At 41.5% G+C, this 6050-nt stretch overlaps 1 pseudogene; it reads right to left on the bottom strand.

Annotated features, from left to right (window-relative positions):
- Positions 1 to 3982: 3982 nt before the first annotated feature.
- On the bottom strand, positions 3983 to 5384 carry LOC119806315 (annotated as a pseudogene).
- Positions 5385 to 6050: the final 666 nt, after the last annotated feature.

The following is a 6050-nucleotide window of genomic DNA, read 5'->3' as shown; positions in this document are numbered from 1 at the left end:
TGGGCATCCTCGGAGGTTAGCCATGTGGGCGGCAGGTGGGCAAGGGGCAGACAGATAGGCACACCATGCAGATGGGTTTGCTGCAAGCTGCTAGGGTCCCGAAAGCAGCCAGTCCCAAGCAGGGATGGCGCACAAGACCACTCAGCAGGTATCCATGTGACTGCAGCCAGCGGGTGAGAGTGGGATATACATACCATACAGAGTAAAGTTAGACATTTATTAGATGAGTTATGGAGGGAAAGGAAAAAGGAGGAGAGAGAGAGGGGGAGAGAGAGAGAGAGAGAGAGAGAGAGAGAGAGAGAGAGAGAGAGAGAGAGAGAGAGAAAGAGAGAGAGGCTGCCTCTCTGAGAGAAGGGACAGGAAGAGAGAAAGTGGGGCTCTGAGGCTGCAAGCAGGAAAAGAGTAGGCCTGGCTTGTCTCTTAAAGAGACAGAACAATCATTACACTAACAATAATCAAAACATTAAAAATGCAGAACAAAGAAAAAATATTAAAAACTCTAAAACAGAAAGGCCAACTAACATAAAGACAAACCTATGAGAATTACACATGACTTTTCAATCATGACTCTAAAAGTCAGAGGGCCTGGGCAGATGTCCTATAGACTCTAAGATACTTTAGATATGAGCCCAGATTATTATACCCAGAAAAACTTCCAATCATCATTGATAAAGAAAACAAGATATCCATGATAAAGTCAAATTTAAAAATATCTATCCACAAATTCAGCTATACACCTATACAAAAGGTACTGGAAGAAAATCTCTAACCTAAGAAGGTTAACTACATCCATTAAAATATAGGCAATAAATAAATTCACACAAGCAAAACCCTAAGAATAGAAACACATACACACACACACACACACACACACACACACATAGACAAATAGACTGACAGACAGACACACTACCACATCCACTATCACCAAAATACAAACAAGAATTAACAATCCTCGGGCATGGGTATATTTCTATATTATTGAGGTCAATTCTCAAACAAAAAGACAGACTAACAGAATGAATGCATACAAGAAACAAACCTCATCATAAAAGATAGACATTACTTCCACATACAGATTAGAAAAAGATTTTCCAAGAAAATGGGCCAAGAAACAAACTGGTATAGCTACTCTAATATCTAACAAGATATACTTCAAATCAAAGTTATACAAAAGAGATGAATAGGGAGACTTCATATTCATCGAAGAAAAATCAAGCAAGAAGACTTTTCAGCTCCTAAAACCTATGTCCCCAATACAAGAACATATACCTTTGTAAAGGAAACAGTACTAAGTTTAAGTCAGACATGAATCCATACACATTGATAGTGGGGGATTTCAGTACTGTACTATCACCAGTGTACATGTCATCTATATAAAAACTAAACGGAGAGAGTACTGGGAGAGACAATGAGAACTGGAGGGCATTTTGGGTACAAGGTAGAAAGCTAGTGCATTGGATTCTCCCAGGGATCCACGCAGGGTGACTCTAGTGAAAACTCCTAGTAATTGAGGAAAAGGAGCCTGAACAAGCCATCTTCTTTAACCAGGCTAAGCTTCCAGTGTAGGGATTGGGATGATCAAGTCTTCCTGCTGTGTGTCCACTGGGTTCTGGTGTTACCATGTTGCCTTTGAGGATATCAGAGGAGTTCTTGCATTGGCGCCTTTCCATCTCTTCCTTCAACTCTATGTCTACAAGAGTTGGTCTCTATGGAGGTCACAGGGAACAAAGCATTGGGGATTGGGGGTGGGGAAAATGGCTGTCCAGCAGACCAGCTCCCTGCTGGCTGCTAGGAATGCCAAAGGCACCTGGGGAGGGGGCCCCTGGCTTTTCTCCCACATTTTAGGGAGTGGGAGGTCCGAGGTCCCAGGGCCACTGTTGTTTCACCTCTTATGTGTTATGATCCAGCTGCCCTCACTCCCCCTGACCCACAGGGGAACTTCCTTGTGGTCTGTAATTGACAACGGTGTTTGTGTTCTTTCTGGCTGGTGGGTCTCCACAGAAGGAATAGAGGTATAAAAGGTTCTTGGGCAAAATAAAGGTTACTGTTCTTCCACCTGAAAAGAAGCCTCTGTGTCTCAATCCTGGCACCCCCTGCCAGTCTTGGCTATCCAGGCTGCTCTGACCATAGCACTTACATCCACAGGGAACCTGAAATGATTCCTAATGATACTCTACCATACTCATAGACTATGCGAGACCTAGTATACAAGTCTTATGCCCAACTCTGCGAAGTCCCCCAAAAGCCAACAAGAGACCAAGTCCCGTGTGTAAAAGCAAAGAGCCTTTGTTTTATGCAAGTTTGCAAACTCTGTCTCTCTGCATGTCCCAACGTATTGGAATAAACAGAGAGCCCTGAGCTCAGTCAGAGTTGGGTTTTTATAGTAGTAAAGGTGGGAGTGAGGAGTTTCTGAGGTTCAGGACCCCTGATTGGCTGACATTTGTTTAGGGGTGTCCTGGTGAGTGCCTGCTGGCAGGTGGTCCTATCTACAGCAAATGAAATTTTAAGTCATTTCTTTTGGATGGTTTGTTCTTGCGTGGTGCTCTGGTAATCTTAGTTCATGGCCTTTCCTGCAACCAGTATTGCTTCAGGGTAAACTACTGAGACTCAGGCCTCTGTTAAACTTATAGATGGCTGAGTCCTGCACTATCAGGTGATAATGGTTGGAAGTTAAGAACTTCCTTTGCGTGATCTGTTCATATTTATCTTATCATGGCTGAATCTTACTTAATAAAACACTTTTGCTAATTAAATAAATAAATGTCAATGAAATTGTTCCTAATGATACTCCGCTATACTCACAGAGCAGAGCCTATTATAATCAGCATCAGAGCGGTTTCATCCACCAATTTATGAGAACAGATGTAGAGACCCACAGCCAAATATTAGTTGAAGTTCAGGGAATCATGCAGAAGAGGGAGAGGACAGATTGTAGGAGCCAGAGAGGTGGGGACAACATAAGAAAAATGCCCACAAAATCAATTATGCAGGTATCATTGGTGTTCACAGAGACTGAACCAATAATCAGGAAGCCTGCATGGGTCAGCTTTAGGTCCTCTGCATATGTTATGGTTGTACAGTTCGATGTTCTTATGGGAGCAGAGGAGACTCTTTTGCCTGCTTTTGAAACCCTTTTCCTCCCACTGGATTATTTCATCCAGAGTTGATATGATGTCAAGTGCCTATTCTTATTATAACTTGATATGCCATATTAGGTTAATATTCTGGGAGCCCCACCATTTTCTGAAGGGAAAGAAGGAGAAATGAATCTGGGGAATGGAAGATAGGAAGAGAGGGACTAGGTGGAGAGGAGAGAATAAACTGTAGTTGGTATGTAATAAATGGAAGTAAAAAAGATTATACCTGCTTCCCTCTATAACAAATGAATATTTTCTTCAAAATTATATGAAAAGTCAGGCAGTGATGGCACATACCTTTAATCCCAGTACTTGGTAGGCAGGCAAATCTCTGAGAGTTTAATATCAGTCTGATTTACAGAGCTTGTCCCATTATAGCTAAGGCTGTGACACAGAGAAACCCTATCTTGAAAAACCAAAATAAATAAATAAATAATATGGAAAAAGAGAGAGAGAGAGAAAAAGAAAATCAGATTCAACTGTATCTTATTTAAGAGTAAGGAATTTTAAGAGTCAAGAGATTGTTTTGTGTTAAATCTGTTTCAGGCAACCCGTATGATCTGAAGTATGAGCTTATGAGTTTACCTGATAGGAGACAGAACTATCCCTATTCTCAGCATATCCCAGCCTTACAAGTAGGCTTCTGCTCTCCATATGTATGCCTTCATGTGTACCACACACACACACACACACAGAATGGAAACACATGAATATATTAAAAATAAAAGAGCACCCAAGCAAATGATAGCTATTAAACTATTAAACATAAGAACTGCTCAGCAGCAGAAGGCCTCTCTCATGTGCTGTATCCTTGCTGGGATGGGTGGTACAAGGTGGGTTTCTTACTCTTTGGAGGCCATGCAGGCCATGAGGTCCACAACCCTGTTGCTGTAGCTGAATTCATTGTTATACCAGGAAGTGAGCTTTACAAAGTTAGCTTTAAGAGCAATGCTAATCCCAGCATCAAAGGTGGAAGAGTGAGCATCACTGTGAAAATCACAGTGATGTAGGTGTGTCTTCTATCTATCTGATGACTTCATTGGTTAATTAATAAAGAAACTGCTTGGCCTGATAGGTTAGAACATAGGTGGGTAGAGTAGACAGAACAGAATGCCGGGAAGAAGGGAGTGAGGCAAATGCCTCGGGCAATTGCCCTGCCTCTCCTCTCTGGGATGGATGCAGACTAGAATCTTCCCGGTAAGCCACCCCTTGTGGTGCTACACAGATTACTAAAATTGGGTTAATCAAGATGTTAGAATTAGACACTAAGAGGCTGGAACTAATGGGCCAGGCAGTGTTTAAATGAATACAGTTGTGTGTTGTTATTTTGGGTGTATAGCCAGCCATGTGGAAGCTGGGAGGGATGAAACACTGGCCTGCCTGCAGCTCATCACTACATCACAGGAGATAACCTATTCCTCAGTGTAACCCAGGATGCCCCTTAGTGGGTCCTCAGATGACTGCTTCATCAACTTCTTGATGTCTTCATACTTGGTAGCTTTCTTTAGGCAGCATTCAGATCTACAACAAATACATTGAGTATAGGAACATGAAAGGCCTTGTCCATGAGCTTTCATTTCAGCTCTCGGATGAATTTGCCCACAACCTTGAAAGCATTAATCAATGCCGGGATGACATTCTGGGAAGCCCCACAGCCATCATGACTCAACTTCCCAGAGGGGTAATCCACAGTCTTCTGGGTGGCAATGATGGCATGGGCTATAGTCACGAGTCCTTCTGCAATGCCAAAGTCATCATAGATGCCCTTGGACAGAGTAGCTGAGCAATTGGTGATGCAGGAAGCATTTCATTGCTGAAAATCTTGAGGGAATTGTCATACTTCTCATGGTTCACACCCATCACAAACATGGAAGCATCTGCAGAAGGAGAAAAGGTGATGACCCTTTTGGCCCCACTCTTCAAGAGGTCCCCAGACATCTACATTGTAGTGAAGACACTAGTAGAGTCCACAACATACTTAGCACCAGTATTACCCCATTTGATGTTAGCAGGATTTTGCTCCTGGAAGATCACCTTCTTGTTGATGAAAAGCTTCCCATTCTCAGCCTTAACTGTGCCTTTAAACTTGTTATGGAGAGAATCATACTAGAACATGTAGACCATGTAGTTAAGGTCAATGAATGGGTCATTGATGGCAACAATTTCTACTTTGCCATAATTGAAGGCATTCCGGGAAACCAGGCGTCCAACACAAGCAAATCCATTTACTCCAAACTTCACCATCCTGTCTCAGGAAAGAGGCTGGAACTACAAATAAATATGCAGCTGTCTCTAAAACAGGGAGGAACAGAAAGCTATAGGACTCTTTTTATATTTCACTCAAGTTGTACTTTTGATTCCATTATTTGAATGAAAACTAAAGAAAATTAGTTATTATTCAGCTACAAAATGGAACTTTCTCATCTCCCTTATCTAGCCAGTTGGATGCTCCTATCTAATGGATGCTGATTTGAGAATATTACATCAACAAGAAGCAAAAACATTATGATAAGAAAGAAATAAAATATTTAGAATTCAAGTTACCAAAATCTCTTTTAAAATTTGATACTAGAGGGTTGAAGAATTGGATTATCAGTTAAGAGCATTTGTTGCTTTTGAAGAGGACATAGGTTTAGTCTTCAGCACCCTCAAAGCAGCTTTCAACAGTCTGTAAATCCAATCCCAGAGCATCCAATAACCTAGTCCTGCCTCCACAGGTACAAACGACACATGTGGTATATATGTGCAAGCAAAGCACTCCTACACATAAATAACAACAACAAAAGTAATAATAATAAATATTGTGCTTTGTATACAAAAATTAGTGCAGCCAGGTGTGACAGTATACTAAACATCCCAATATATTCTTAGGAAAATATAACAAAGAACAAAATAGGAGATTAGCTGTGT

The sequence above is a fragment of the Arvicola amphibius genome, chromosome 2 (assembly GCF_903992535.2).
Source record: "Arvicola amphibius chromosome 2, mArvAmp1.2, whole genome shotgun sequence".
In the NCBI taxonomy this organism is placed as follows: Eukaryota; Metazoa; Chordata; class Mammalia; order Rodentia; family Cricetidae; genus Arvicola; species Arvicola amphibius.
Note: the sequence above shows the minus strand (reverse complement) of the source record. Positions and strands in the feature narration are given on the sequence as shown.